Below are 15,839 nucleotides of genomic sequence, written 5' to 3' on the forward strand. Positions count from 1 at the left end.
CCATGCCTGGCTAATTTTTGTATTTTGAGTAGAGACAGGATTTCACCATGCTAACTCTGCTCTTTTGATAAACTCTCTAAGACTCCCAAACAGAGGCCATAACCCTCTTGCTTTTCAAGCCTAGCAATCTCCTACTCAGATAAGTACAACGCAGGGTCAGAAAGAACGATTTCTTCCCACAGGAAGAAAGTAAGATGATGAGAAATAAGAGAGCCAGGTTTGAACAAACAAGCAAAACCCAGCTACTGTGTCAATAGTTCTCAGGGAAACAGAATGGCATGTATGAAAATGAGGTAAATGGGCCAGGCGTGGTGGCTCAAGCCTGTAATCCCAGCACTTTGGGAGGCTGAGGCGGGTGGATAACCTGAGGTCAGGAGTTTGAGACCAGCCTGACTAACATGGAGAAACCCCATCTCTACTAAAACGTAGAAAAATTAGCTGGGTGTGGTGCCATGCACCAATAATCCCAGCTATTTGGGAACCTGAGGCAGGAGAACCGCTTGAACCTGAGAGGTGGAGGTTGCGGTGAGCCGAGATCACACCATTGCACTCCAGCCTGAGCAACAAGAGCGAAACTCTGTCTTAAAAAAAAAGCGGGGAGTGGGGGGCGGTAAATGAACATACGATATACCAGGGTACTTGACGAGACAAGGAAATCATGGTCACTGTCTTGAAGCCTCAGTGTACCTGGAAAAACTTGGACAGGAAAAGAAAAGCAATTTCATGGTAATTAAGTTGTTAGTATTATCAAAATCAAACACTAGGGAAGTTGTCAACAACTTCTTAGATGCCTGGAGCAAGTTGCTGAACAGTTTGTAGAGACCGTCCCATCGATGTTATAAATAAAACCCTGGGAAATACCCCAGACTGCTAAGGGTGGATGTCACTGGGAACTGGTGTCATTTCAGAGGTGGGTAGGAGATAGCTTAGCTTTCCTTCCATGTTATCAAATTCTATGTTGACCGAATGTTTTTGCAATGACCATTTGTTACTTTGGTGATCAGAACATAGAATGATAGGAGTCGTGCAGGATTCCTGTTCAGGGCTAAGAAATCACTCATTGAAGCCTGCCTTTTTATCAGCTTTCCCTGGGCTGCTTTTTTTCTTTCTTTCTTTTTAAGCAAGGGGGTTTTTTGTTCTTTTTGTTTTGAAATGGAGTCTTGCTCTGTGTCACCCAGGCTGCAGTGCCGTGGCACTATCTCAGATCACCGCAACCTCTGCCTCCCTGGTTCAAGCAATTCTCCTGCCTCAGCCTCCCAAATAGCTAGGATTACAGGTGCCCGCCACCATGCCTGGCTAATTTTTGTGTTTTTAGAAGTGACGGGGTTTCACCATGTTGGCCAGGCTGGTCTCAAACTCCTGACTCAGGTGATCTGCCTGCCTCCGCTTTCCAAATTGCTGGGATTACAGGTGCGGGCTACCAAGCCTAGCCCCCCGGACTGGTTTTTTTGTTTTTTGCTTTTTGAGGTGGAATTTCACTCTTGTGGCCTAGGCTAGAGTGCAATGACACCAGCCCAGCTCACCACAACCTCCACCTCCCAGGTTCAAGTGATTCTACTGCCTCAGCCTCCCAAGTAGATAGGATTACAGGCATGTGCCACCACGTCCGGCTAATTTGAATTTATAGTAGAGACAGGGTTTCACCATGTTGATCAGGCTGGTCTCAAACTCCCGACCTCAGGTGATCCGCCTGCCTCAGCCTCCCAAAGCGCTGGGATTGCAGGCATGAGCCACCGCGCCCAGCCTCTTTTTAACACCATACATCTGCTTCCTACGTCTTTCTGCTTCTTCATCTTACAATGAGTGACTCCACGCGAGTGAAGAATGGAGCCGAAACCCTCGCACTTCTTTTTTGACTTTGTGGCATTATTTCCACTCATTTTGACCTCAGAGCAAATAGAAAGATATTCCACGCCTGGTGCAGGTCTCCAGTCCACTTCTAGTGCAAAGGAACCCCTCTCTAGCGTTGTTCATTTTAAGGTCATTGATCAAATGAGTAGCGCTTACAGGAAAAGAACGTTTTTGCCTGTCGGTAGCTCCTACCTTCTCCATTCATCTGTTAACCTACTTTTTGTATTGATGAGCCCACAACACAAACACAAAGTTCTGTTTTCCACACAACATTGATTTTTGTGTTTTTCTCAGTATCCCTGAATGATCTTCTATGACACAGCGTTGCTGCTGAATCATGCCTATGCTGATTTTTATGACTTTTGTCCTTCCACAAAATCAAACAAATTCAGTGCAACCAAGCGCTTCAACACCAAGTCACCCTAAAACCTTTTTTTTGTTGGGGAGAGGGCAGTAGAGATAGGGTCTCACTTTATTGCTCAGGATGGTCTCAAATTCCTGCCTCAAGCAATCCCCCTGCCTCAGCCTCCCAAGGTGCTGAGATTGCAGGCATGAGCCACCACGCCTGACCATTACAACTTTTTATAGGTACAGAATGGTTGTAAGGTGTATATATTTAATTGCTGATAAGATTAGACTTTGTTTTTCCGGTGTTGGTACACTGGGTTTGGTCTACTCTAACAGTATCAGTCTCCTATGAAAGGGTTAATACCAGTTTTATGAATAAAAGTCCTCTAAATGACCATCTTTGTTTGTTTGTTTGTTTGTTTTGAGACAGAGTCTCAGTCTGTCACCAGGCTGGAGTGCAGCAATCTCGACTCACTGCAACCTCCACCTTCCTAGTTCAAGCGATTCTCCCACCTTAGCCTCCCAAGTAGCTAGGACTATAGGACGCACCACCATGCCCAGCTAATTTTTGTGTTTTTAGTAGAGACAGGGTTTCACCATGTTGGCCAGACGGTCTCCATCTCTTGACCTCATACTCCATCCGCCTTGGCCTCCCAAAGTGCTGAGTTTACAGGTGTGAGCCGCTGTGCCTGGCCACTGTACATCTTTTTGACAATCGTGTTTTAAATGCGAAAATTGATCTGGTTCTTACACATGAGCTCTCTGTCACACATGTTGAACTCCACTGGAACATGACTAGGGAGATGGCGCATCTTAGTGGTTAAGTGGACAAGCTTGGTGAGTACATAGTAATGGGTTAAAATCCTAACATTTTAATGGAAGTTAAAATCCTCCGTCTTCTATCTTTGTGAGTTTGAGCACATTTCTTCCTCTCTCTAACCTAATCTTTTCATCTGGAAATCAGGAATATTACCAGCTTTCTTGGGCTATTCTAAGAATTATATAAGAAAATGTATGTAAAGCCCTTAGCCAAGTCATATAACACACTCAGAAAATATGCTGTGAAGGTGATTTTCTTTCTTTTTTTTTTTTTTGAGACGGAGTTTCGCCCTTGTTACCCAGGCTGGAATGCAATGGCACGATCTCGGCTCACTGCAACCTCCGCCTCCTGGGCTCAGGCAATTCTCCTGCCTCAGCCTCCTGAGTAGCTGGGATTACAGGCACGCGCCACCATGCCCAGCTAATTTTTTGCACTTTTAGTAGAGACGGGGTTTCACCATGTTGACCAGGATGGTCTCGATCTCTCGACCTCGTGATCCACCCGCCTCGGCCTCCCAAAGTGCTGGGATTACAGGCTTGAGCCACCGCGCCCGGCTATGAAGGTGATTTTCTAACGCCACCAATAGGACCAGGAAGGGAAGGACAAAACTAGAAGTAAGTACTGAATGTGGGGCCAGGCGCGGTGGCGCGCACCTGTAATGCCAGCACTTTGTGGGCTGAGGCAGGAGGATCACCTGAGGTCGGGAGTTCCAGACCAGCCTGGCTAACATGGCAAAACCTCGTCTCTACTGAAAATACAAAAATTAGTCAGGTGTGATGGCTGGCGCCTGTAATCCCAGCTACCCAGAAGGCTGAGGCGGGAGAATCGCCTGAACCTGGGAGGCAGAGGTTGCGGTGAGCTGAGATCATGCCACTGCACTCCAGCCTGGGCAACAGAGCGAGACTCTGCCTCAAAAAAAAAAAAAAAAAAAAAAAGAACTAAGTACTGCATCTGAAAGGATAGAAGGAAAGCACAGAGAGTTCTCGTGGCAAACCTGAAACATGTTGCTATGTTTGCACAAGGAATTTAGCTCTCAGCTTCCTGGCAGGCAAGAAAAAATATTAAAACATGGCTGTTTAAGAAAACGTTTCCAATGTGTCAGGAACGGCAAATTTTATCAGTCAACTTTGAGAGGGCTGTATTGATATATCCCTTTTTGTAAGGGTTACTGAGTTTCTTTTCTTTTTGAGACTAAGTTTTGCTCTGTTGCCCACACTGAAGTGCAGTGGCACTATCTCAGCTCACCGCAACCTCTGTCTCCCAGGTTGAAGTGATTCTCCTGCCTCAGCCTCCAAAGTAGCTCAGTTTATAGGCATCCACCACTACACCCAGCTAATTTTTTGTATTTTTAGTAGAGACAGAGTTTCACCATGTTGGTCAGGCTGGTCCTGACCTCAGGTGATCCACCAGCCTCAACCTCACAAAATGCTGGGATTACAGATGTTCGCCACAGCACCCAGCCTGAATTTCTTAAAGTTGATTTTTTGGTGATTTTTTTTTTTTTTTTTTTTTTGAGACGGAGTTTCGCTCTTGTTACCCAGGCTGGAGTGCAATGGCGTGATCTCGGCTCACCGCAACCTCCGCCCCCTGGGTTCAGGCAATTCTCCTGCCTCAGCCTCCTGAGTAGCTGGGATTACAGGCACGCGCCACCATGCCCAGCTAATTTTTGTATTTTTAGTAGAGACGGGGTTTCACCATGTTGACCAGGATGGTCTCGATCTCTCGACCTTGTGATCCACCTGCCTCGGCCTCCCAAAGTGCTGGGATTACAGGCGTGAGCCACAGCGCCCGGCCTTTGCTGAATATTTTTACTAGCAATCAAGAAATCTTCTCATCAGGCCTTATATGATATGGATGTGGTTTGGCTTTGTGGCCCCATCCAAATCTCGAATTGTAATCCCCAGGTGTTGAGGGAGGGACCCAGTGGGAGGTGACCGGGTCACAGGATGGTTTCCCTCGTGCCACTGTTGTGATAGAGAGTGAGTTCTCATGAGGTCTGATGGTTTTGTAAGTGTTTGGTAGTTCCTCTTTTGCTAATTTTTTTATATTTTTAGTAGAGCCAGGACTACCTGAGGTTGGGAGTTCGAGACCAGCCCAACCAACATGGAGAAACCCTAGCTCTACTAAAAATACAAAAAAAATTAGCTGGGCGTGGTGGTAAGTGCCTGTAATCCCAGCTACTCAGGAGGCTGAGGCAAGAGAATTGCTTGAACCCGGGAGGTGGAGGTTGCAGTGAGCCGAGATCGCGCCATTGCACTCCAGCCTGGGTAACAAGAGCGAAACTCCCTCTAAAAAAAAAAAAAAAAAAAAAAAAATCTGTTTGTGGGCCTGCAAATTGCTGGGGGAAGCCCAGAGGAAGGAAGCATAGAGAAAGAAAGAGGTAACCTGGGCCAGGAGGAGTTTTGAGGGCGGTTGTTCCCCACCGTCTCTCTGGACCCACCCAGAAGCACCGTAAGCGGCTCCTGGGGAACACTGGGAGGAGACCCGACCTGGAAGATCAGGGACCTGACGTCTGCACAGAGCTCCTTCTGGGATGGGGCTGCTGGAGCCCCCAGCTGAGGGTGGGGAAGTGGAATGAGCCTACAGGACACACGTAACTATTGGTATAAAGAATGCCACCCACTGCATAAACCTGTGCTTGTCACTATATTTATTTATTTTTTTTTTGGCGGGTGAGGGGGACAGAGTCTCCTTCTGTGGCCCAGGCTGGAGTGCAGTGGTGCAATCTCGGCTCACTACAATCTCCGCCTCCTGGGTTCCAGCGACCCTCCTGCCTCAGCCTCTGGAGCAGCTGGAATAACAGGCGCCCGCCACCACACCTGGCTAATTTTTTTGTATTTTTAGTAGAGACGGAGTTTCGCTATATTGGCCAGGCTGGTCTCGAACTCCTAACCTCGGGTGATCCACCCACCTCAGCCTCCCAAAATCCTGGGACCACAGGCATGAGCCACCAGGCCATGTCGTTATATTTCTTAATGTTGTCATTAACTGATAATCTCAAAGGTACTTTTTTTGTTTGTTTTTTGGACAAAGTCTTTCTCTGTCACCCAGGCTGGAGTGCAGTTGCTCGATTTTGGCTCAACTGCAACCTCCACCTCCCAGGTTCAAGCGATTCTCATGCCTCAGTTTTCCAAGTAACTGGGATTATTTTTAGTCGAGACAGGGTTTCACCATTTTGGTCAGGATGGTCTTGAACTCCTGATCTCAGGTGATCCACTCACCTCAGCCTCCCAAAGTGCTGAGATTACAGGTGTGATCCACCACGACCAGCCCTAACACTTCCATTTTTTTTTTTTTTTTTTTTTTTTTTAGAGACAGAGTCTCACTCTCTCTTCCAGGCTGGAGTACAGTGGTGAGATCTCAGCTCACTGCAACCTCCGCCTCCCGGGTTCAAGCAATTCTCCTGCCTCAGCCTACCGAATATCTAGGATTACAGGCACCCGCCAATCACACCTGGCTAATTTTTTTGTATTTTAGTAGAAACAGCATTTCACCATATTGCCCAGGCTGATCTCAAACTCCTGTGCTCAGGCAATCCACCCACCTTGGCCTCCCAAAGTGCTGGGATTACCGGCGTGAGCTACTGTGCCAGCCAAGATATTTTTTTAAGATCAACTGAAAACAGAGGCCATGCCTTCAAAAAACATAGAGTCTGATACAGATGTTGATAATCTAGAGCAGAAGTCAGTAGCATTTTTCATGAAGGGTCAAATAGTGAATATATTTGGCTTTGAAAGCCGTGAGATTTCTGTTGACACTACCCACCGTGCCACTGTACCAGGAAAGCAACCACAGACAATGTGTCGACAAGTGGACATGGCTGTGCTCCAATAAAACTTTATTTACACAGCACGTAGCAGGTCACTCTGGACACAAGGGCAGCAGTTTGCCCATTCCTGCTCTATATCATTAATAATTTCTTCCTGCTAAAATCACTCCTAAACTATAATAATGTGAGTTGGAAGGTTCCTTTCAAAGAATTCAAATTGCTTTAATATGTGCTATCTTCCTTACCTTAGGAAATTATTTGGAAGCAACAAATAAATGGAGAAAAAAGAGCTCTCTAATTTTTTAACATGTCATTTAGAGAATTTCATGTGAATATTTCTTCATTCTCGAGTCATCACTTTTTCTTTTCACTAACGTTAACTTTGTGTATTCTTTCATGTATTTAAATATGTTTCATTGTTTTTTTCATCCACTCAATACATTTATGACATAAGGTGATGACTTGAATTTAATCCTGATTTCCATTAGAAGAGGCTTATACTTACTTCTGAGATTTATTTTATTTTAATCTCATGAATTTCACAATAGCCTGGTAATTGAAATATAGCTTGAAATATCTACCAGTGTAGTCTGGAATTATCTCCTTGTAGAGAAGCAAAACGGGGGAAGGAAAGCAAGTCATGTCAGCCAATTAAATGACGTGGAGATAAAAGGAAATAAAATAGGAGGCGGGACAAACGCAGGACGTTTTTCTGAATGGAACATTTTAAAATATTCTACAATAGAATACTTTTGCCTCGTGATATAGGATAGCATATGACTCCTGGCTAAATGAATAAATGTAGATCTATTTTCAGTTATCCTAGATTAATTCCTGAAGACTGCAGTTTAATAATTTTAAGTCTGGATTTTATTTTTATTATATCATTACATGTTGAGAACCTTTCAAAAGTTTGTCTAGTCAAATCAAAAAATTCAACTGAGGCTGGGCACAGTGGCTCCCACTTGTAATCCCAGCACTTTGGGAGACCAAGACGGTGGATCACCTGACGTCAGGAGTTTGAGACTAGCCTGGCCAACATGGTGAAACCCTGCCCGTACTAAAAATACAAAAATTAGCCAGGCGTGATAGTGTATGCCTGTAGTCCGAGCTACTCTGGAGGCTGAGGCAGGAGAATCTCTGGAACCCAGGGGCAGAAGCTGTGGTGAGCAGGGATCTCGCCGCTGCACTCCAGCCTGGGTGACAGAGGGAGACTCCATCTCAAAATGAAATAAAATTGAAACAATAATGTTTTGAAAAGCTTTTGAAATCACTCTTTAAAATTTAGAACGGAAGGAAACCATGTCCAAAAATACACAGCCAAGTCCCCTCCCACATCCGGGGTAGAGACTGATAATCAATCAGTATCAATCAATCAAAGCATTCTTTCTGTGTCCCAGATTCTACTGCCAATTAATCTGCTCCCACCCCAAAGCTGATATTTCACTGTCATCTCCACCCTAGTCCAATTTCCTCCTATTATAAATTGGGCATCTAAGACACATGAAGGTTAAGAATCTTCCCGGTGCCGAATGTGAGGCGCCAGTCGGTTCAATGCTTTTCTGTGCTTCTGTTTTTGAAATACCAGATTATCCCTACACCAGGATGGGATGGGGGGCCACTACTGCAACATGAATTTTAAACATATACAACCTAAACATAATTTGGGGGCACCTACTAAATGCTGGAAACTATTCCTGAGTACTGGGAATTCAGCAAGAAACAGGGCAGCTGCAAGGCTTGCCGGCATAGGGGTAAAAAGAATAAGATCACTCCAGACGGTGCTTCCTCTCAGGAGGGGCCTCTTTCTAATGAACTCGGGGAAGACGCATGGGAGGAGGAGCGCTGAATCCTGAGAGCCAGCCCTGGATCCTGAGCAGAGGGTGGTAGAGGATACGGGGCTCCGCTAGTTGAAAGCCACAAAGGCTTGCTGGAAGCAGGCAAGGGCAGCAATCTGCTGTGTTCAGTGCTGAGGGACAGAGTGAGGTGAGGACAGAGGGACACTTTGGGGATGAGGGTGGTGTGTGGCCCCAGCTGGACAGGTTCCAGGGAAGTGGTGATAACAGATGCCATGGGCCAAGGTGAGTGGAGGGGAATGGAGACTGTGAACACAGATGGAACTTTCCAGAAGTTTTATTGCTTGTGACAGGAAGCGGAGAAATGCAGTATTAGCTAGAGATAATTTGGGACTGGCCAGACGCAGTGGCTCGCGCATGTAATCCCAGCACTTTGGGAGGCCAAGGCAGGCAGATCACCTGAGTTCAGGAGTTCTAGACCAGCCTGGCCAACATGGTGAAACCCCATCTCTAATAATAGTACAAACATTAGCTGGGTGTGGAGGTGGGTGCCTGTAATCTCAACTACTCAGGAAGCTGAGGCAGAAGAATAGTTTGAGCTCAGGAGGCGGAGGTTGCAGTGAGCCGAGGTCACGCCACTGTACTCCAGCCTGGGCAACAAGAGTGAGATTCTGTCTCAAAAAAAAAAAAAAAAAAGAATTTTGGATTACGGAAAAGGTTTTGTAATAAAGGCTGTGAGAACACGTGTATATGCTGATGGTTGTACAAGGGTTAGGGAGCTAAGGTTGGAGGAAGAGGAGCCAGATACAGTGCAAAATCCTTGAGTTCCTGAAAAGGCAAGGGGTGTTTGGGTCCAGGGAATAGAAACAGGGAAGGAATGGGCCTTGTAGGAACACCTACAGGAGAAAGAGTGACAGGGAAGAAGGGCTGACGCGTAGGTAGGCTATTAGGTTAACAGGTTGATGAAGGTGGGCTACCTTTCCAAATATTCATTTCGATGCACACGTTCTTAAGCTCTGAGACATAAACTCCAGGATAGTGTGGATCCTTGTCCATTTCATTCACTGTTGTAAGCTCAGAGCCTAGCACAGGGCTTGCTGACTGTAACGTTAGGCACTCAATAAATACGTGTGGTGGGAAGCAAAGGCGCTGCAGAGCCCTGGTTTTGCCAGTCTGGTTTTCTAAATAACCACAAGGTGGCAGGCTTGTTCAAAAAAACACAGTGTGGCCTGCTTGGCTAACTTCTACGGTGTAGTAAGCAGTAAGCCCAGAGAAGTGACGACTTTTTTTTTTTTTTTTTTTTTTTGAGACGGAGTTTCGCTCTTGTTACCCAGGCTGGAGTGCAATGGCGCGATCTCGGCTCACCGCAACCTCCGCCTCCTGGGTTCAGGCAATTCTCCTGCCTCAGCCTCCTGAGTAGCTGGGATTACAGGCACACGCCACCATGCCCAGCGGCTTTTTCGTATTTTTTTAGTAGAGACGGGGTTTCACCATGTCGACCAGGATGGTCTCGAACTCTCGACCTCGTGATCCACCCGCCTCGGCCTCCCAAAGTGCTGGGATTACAGGCTTGAGCCACCGCGCCCGGCTTGAAGTGACGACTTTTAAGTGAACATTTTGCACACTGGAATGCAAAGTATAGCATTAGAACGTTCATGTACTTGTTTGTCTTATGTCAGACAAGTGTTTGTCTTATGTCAGACAAGACTTTTTGCAAACGTGAGAAAGGAAATAAAATGTAGGTTAGCCAGGGACTCAAAAGCTTAAGATCTGACGATGTGAAATCACTTCCTTTTTTTTTTTCCCTCAATTAAACTAGACCCAGCACTTTTATTTATAAAGTTATCAAATAAAAAGTTACAGATAAATATCTCAGGATTACTAGAAATGCCAAGTATTATTTTACAGCTGCCGCTATGAGTTTCTTTTCTGGCGCAATTAGCATAGATCCAGGCTTGCTGTATTTAACACGATTCACTTTCTTTTGGCAAAAGCTTCTTTCATGATGTGCGGTTACTGAATCTGGGTGTAGATAGATTTTTTTTTAAGGGAGTCTCACTCTATAGCCTCAGCCAGAGTACAGTGGCACAATCTTGGCTCACTGCAACCTCTGCCTCCTGAGTTCAAGTGATTCCCCTTCCTCAGCCTCCAGCGTTCCTGCTAGCATGTGCCACCACACCCAGCTAATTTTTGTATTTTTAGTAGAGATGGGTTTTCGCCGTGTTGCCCAGGTTGACCTCTGTGGTCTGCACATCTCAGCTCCCCAAAGTGCTGGGATTACAAGCAGGAGGCACCGCACCGCACCCGGCCAGACTTTGATAGATGCCAATGATGAGCTATACGTTTTATATAAAGATGATGTTGACATTTCTCCTTTAATTTTCTACAGGCAAACGTTCATTTCTTCAGCTCCACACGTACTATGCTTGCTGTCAGAAGTCCATTTGACACAGATACCATGTTGCATTCACGTTGTGTGATATACTGCCCTGCTTTGACTTTTGTCCACAGGAAAGATTCTAATAGATTTATCAAAACTAGCAGACACATAGTCTTTCCCAATGGGAAGAGTAATCTACATCGAGCACTGCAGATACATGAGCCATAGGGGTCATAGGCGTGCCCAGTGAACTCCTGTCAGAAAGGTATCAGTTATCGTCATTTGCCACAATAAAAATGAAAGCTTCCAGGGGGTTCCCACAGATTATATCTGGTCTCATGTCTAAGATACTGTTCCCTGGACCCAAATACCCCTTGCCTTTTCAAGACAGTCCATTTCCAGAGAAGAAGCTTGCGTCACATCAGATAGTACTGTATTCCTGTCAGGCGCACAACATCCTGAGAGACCCGTCTCGATTGGGTTAAATCTAACACTCTTCACACTGTCACATCCCAGGTCACTGATCATATAGGATTCATTCTTTTTCCTTTCTTGCTTTTGAGACAGAGTCTCGCTCTGTCGCCCAGGATGGAGTACAGTGGCAAAGTCTTGGCTCACTGCAGCCTCCATCTCCCGGGCTCAAGCAGTTCTCCTGCCTCAGCCTCACAGATGCCTGCCACCATGCCCTGCTAATTTTGTTATTTTTAATAGACATGGGTTTTTCCCTGTTAGCCAGGCTGGTCTCCAACTCCCAGCCTCAGGTGATCCGCCCACCTTGGCCTCTCAAAGTGCTGGGATTACAGGCGTCAGCCAACAAGCCCAGCCAGAAGAATTAGTTCTTTTCTTTTCTTTTTTTTTTTTTTTTTTTTTGAGACAGTTTCGCTCTGTCTCCCAGGCTGGAGTGCAGTGGTGCAATCTCGGCTCACCGCAACCTCTGCCTCCTGAGTTCAAGTGATTCTCCTGCCTCAGCCTCCAGAGTAGCTGGGATTACAGGTATGTACCACCACGCCCGGCTAATTTTGTATTTTTAGTAGAGACAGGGTTTCACCATGTTGGCCGGGCTGGCCTTGAACTCCTGACCTCAGGTGATCCACCCACCTTAGCCTCCCAAAGTGCTGAGATTATAGGCGTGAGCCACCACACCCAGCTAGGATTAGTTCTTTGTTCATCCCAAATATTTACTTGCTGTCCACATGTGGCAAAACAGCTTCTTTCCAGTGACGATCACTCCCAGTGTCCACTGTCTTCCCTAACACCATGTGCAAAAGCTCTTCCCGTTCTCCATAGCTCGGTCCCTTCGTTTCCCATTGCCTCACAGCCCTATCATCACCAAGAGCAAAGAAAGAAGACTCACAAAAGTGACACATTTTCACTGAGCCAAATTCTAACCTCTCCGTCACATGTCCCAGAAAGGGCAGGAGCCAGGCTCCTGGATGCTTTGCCAAGCAATTGACCCCATCTCAGTGACCATCCAGGGAAGCAAGCAAGTTTAGCAAATACTCGTTCTAGTCTGACAGCATTTAAATCTCTTACGTATTCCCAGGGGACGGCAAAAGGGTGTAGGGTAGGATCATAGTTTCTGGGAACTCTCTGTAAGTCCAGCTTGGTTTCGCGGACACAGTTATCTGGGTTCCAGCTCAGCATCTTCACCTTCCTCTTGCTCATTCTTCCTGACGAATTTCACCAGCTTTTCATTCTGGGTTCCTGTTTTCTCTTAGAAATGATTTTCCCTTAAAATGACAATACTTACTGCCTCTCAGCTATTTCTTACATTTGGTAAATTTCAAAGTCACATGAGAAATGTAAAACGCTAGAGAATCTCCCTCAGGACCTTCTCTGAGACCACCTAATGTGTCTGGACTCTTGATTTTAGAATGTGAATTTCATTTGTGTAAATAAGTTTCGATTGGCTCTTTTTTTTTTGAGACAGGTTCTTGCTCAGTCACCCAGACTGGAGTGCAACGGCATGATCTCGGCTCACTGTAACCTCCGCCTCTCAGGTTCAAGCAACTCTCCTGCCTCAGCCTCCCAAGTACCTGGAACTATAGGCACGTGCCACCACACCCAGCTAATTTTTGTATTTTTTGGTAGAGATGGGGTTTCACCATGTTGTTTAGGCTGGTCTGACCTCAACTGATCTGCCCACCTCGGCCTCCCAAAGTGCTGGGATTACAGCCGTGTGCCACTGCACCAGCCTTAGATTGGGTCTTTTGAAAAGAAATCTCTTGGTATTATTCCTCACTGAGAATATCTTAACATTTGATTTTTTTCCCCCTAACTACACCCTGGGATATTGAAAATTCAGGTGAAAATTAATTTTTGTCCTTTCTTAAAAAGTGGCATGTAGGCTGGAGGCACTGACTCACGCCTGTAATCTCAGCACTTTGGGAGGCTGAGGCAGGTGGATCACCTAGATCAGGAGTTCAAGACTAACCTGGCCACTATGGAGAAACCACATCTCTACTAAAAATACAAAATCAGCTGAGTGTAGTGGTCGGCGGCTGTAATCCCAGCTACTGGGGAGGCTGAGGCAGGAGAATCACTTGAATCTAGGAGGCAGATGTTGCAGTGAGCCGAGATTACGTCACTGCACTCCAGCCTGGGTGACAGAAGAGACTCTGTCTCCAAAAAAATTGACATAATAGGGTTTGATTCTGACGCTTCTGTGTGATTATGTCCCCAACACGGCATTTTTGTTCTGTTCTGCTTTGCTTGCATTTTAATTAGATAAAAACTGTAGTCTTTTAGGTGTCCAAATCGGTTGCTTCCTTTATAGAGTTTGAGAATTGGATGTCATCCTTACCCTGGCTTCACTGTCCTCATCAGTAAAGTGGTGAGAATAACAGTATCTTTCTGTGGGGGGTTGTATCACCCAAAATATTTGCTGCCCCTCCCTAGTGGGGGAGTGTGCTTCCCCACCCACTGATATCACACGTGGCCATGGGATTTTGAGATGCCCTTCCATGCAGTCGGATAAAACCTCCCTTACCCATTGAGGTTAGGAGGGACCTGTGAGTTGCTTTGGCCATTGAATTGTGGGGAGATGTGATGCGTTTCATGTCTGCACAAAAGTTCAAGAGCTAGCTCCTGGTTTGCCATCTCACCTTTCCTTTTGCCTCGAGACTACCAATCTCCACACAGGTGCTGCCTCCCTTCAGTGACACAGCCCCACCATGGACACGGCACGTAGGCGAGAAGTAAACGTGAATTGCTGTGAGCTTCTGAGATCTGAGCACTATTTTTTACTGAGCCATTACTTAGTCTAAGTTAACTGTTACAATCTATGGTGGCTGTGAGAATAAGTGGGCTAATATGTATAAAATGCCTAGCCCCGTGTGTGGTATATCTTAAGCAATGAATACATAGTAAGTTATTAATATCCTCGATCACCATTCATTCAATTTATCTGCCATATTCAGGATAAAAGCGCATGTAGGCACTATCTAATTTCCCTTACAAGCTGTTGGCATCATTCAGAGGTTTAAAATGAGATTTAGAGTCCAATAAAGAGTCTACGTTATCCTCTCCATGGAAAGCAGTGAAAGCGCAGAGGATGAAGTGCCATTCACGGGATGCATGCGCTCCAGAATATTTCTCAGTCACTCAGTGCTCATTTCCCTGGCCCTGCAACTCTGCTTTGCGGCCTCTTGCAGTCCAGAAGGTACACATTTCTTCGACTGCTCAATACAACCAATAAGAAGAAATTACTCCACCTAAGATACTCTTACTTTTTAAATACAATTCTATTGAATAATTTTTGTTTTCCACTTATGATAGTGAATTCTTGGCATCCAGGAAAGAAAAGTGGCACTCCCCTACCTGAGCTAGGGCAGGCTAACAGAGCCAGGTCTATTTGGTGCCAGATCAGAATTATTTTGAAATCCCCTTGACGTAGCTGAATGTCAAGAATGCAGATGCATGCTAAGGTCTCCGGGAATGCAAATGGACTTTCAAATCGATGTCAGCTTCATGCTCTTTGAATGTCTGCATGTTAACAAAACTGCCCTGAGTGGCGGCGATCCCGAGCTGCAGTTACCATCCACTCTTGCCACCCAGATCAAGCATCACAGACTCCACCCATTTAGATACCTCACAGTGATATTCCTTCCTGTGGGCCTTTTAGTGAAGAAGAAAACCGTTGACACTGTCATTCTTTCACTGGAGGGGTTGAAAGCCCGTCACCTACAGAAGCCCTCCAAGGTCCAGGAGTTAGAGGCAAGGGATATCAAAAAGTTGCAGGGGTTCCCTCCCGGTTGTTCAATCGAGGCAAGCACCTCCGACACCCTGACTCCCACCCTTGTCTGGAAGCATGGCTGGAGAAGCTGACTCCAAGAGGCGGCGGTCTAACTGTTTGGTACTGATAAGCATGGAGGAGGGAGACTGAGGGGCGGACCTGGGAATGGGGAAATTAACCTGAGTCAGCCTATTGATGGGACAGTGCCCATTCCATTTCCCACAGTCTGATCCCAGAAGTCTGTAACCAGGAAAATACCCATCGGTAGGAGACTGGAGGCTTCTCTGGAGACCTAATGAAGCGGCCAGCTAGCTCTCTAGCCAAAATGTGTTTTGCACCTACTGGGAAACCCGTTTTTTCACAAGCTCTGCCCAAACTTGCAAATTGCTTTTATGTATTTTAGTCTTAGTTATAAAAGGACAGCCCAGGATTACCAGGTATTTAAGAAAACTTGCGGCTGGGCACAGAGCTCGTGCTTGTAATCCTAGCACTTTGGGAGGCTGAGGCAGGTGGATCACCTGAGGTCAGGAGTTCGAAATCAGCGTAGCCTACATGGCAAAACCCCGTCTCTACTAAAAACACACACACAAAAAAAATTCGCCAGGCATGGTGGCAGGTGCCTGTATTCCCAGCTATTTGGG

The 15,839-nt window shown here is 46.0% G+C and overlaps 1 pseudogene; it reads right to left on the minus strand.

The window, feature by feature from the left end:
• Nucleotides 1-9,355: 9,355 nt before the first annotated feature.
• On the minus strand, nucleotides 9,356-12,629 carry LOC101044366 (DDB1- and CUL4-associated factor 13 pseudogene; annotated as a pseudogene).
• Between the last annotated feature and the right edge of the window lie 3,210 nt (nucleotides 12,630-15,839).

Source organism: Saimiri boliviensis, chromosome 1 (genome assembly GCF_048565385.1).
Source record: "Saimiri boliviensis isolate mSaiBol1 chromosome 1, mSaiBol1.pri, whole genome shotgun sequence".
NCBI classification, from domain to species: Eukaryota; Metazoa; Chordata; class Mammalia; order Primates; family Cebidae; genus Saimiri; species Saimiri boliviensis.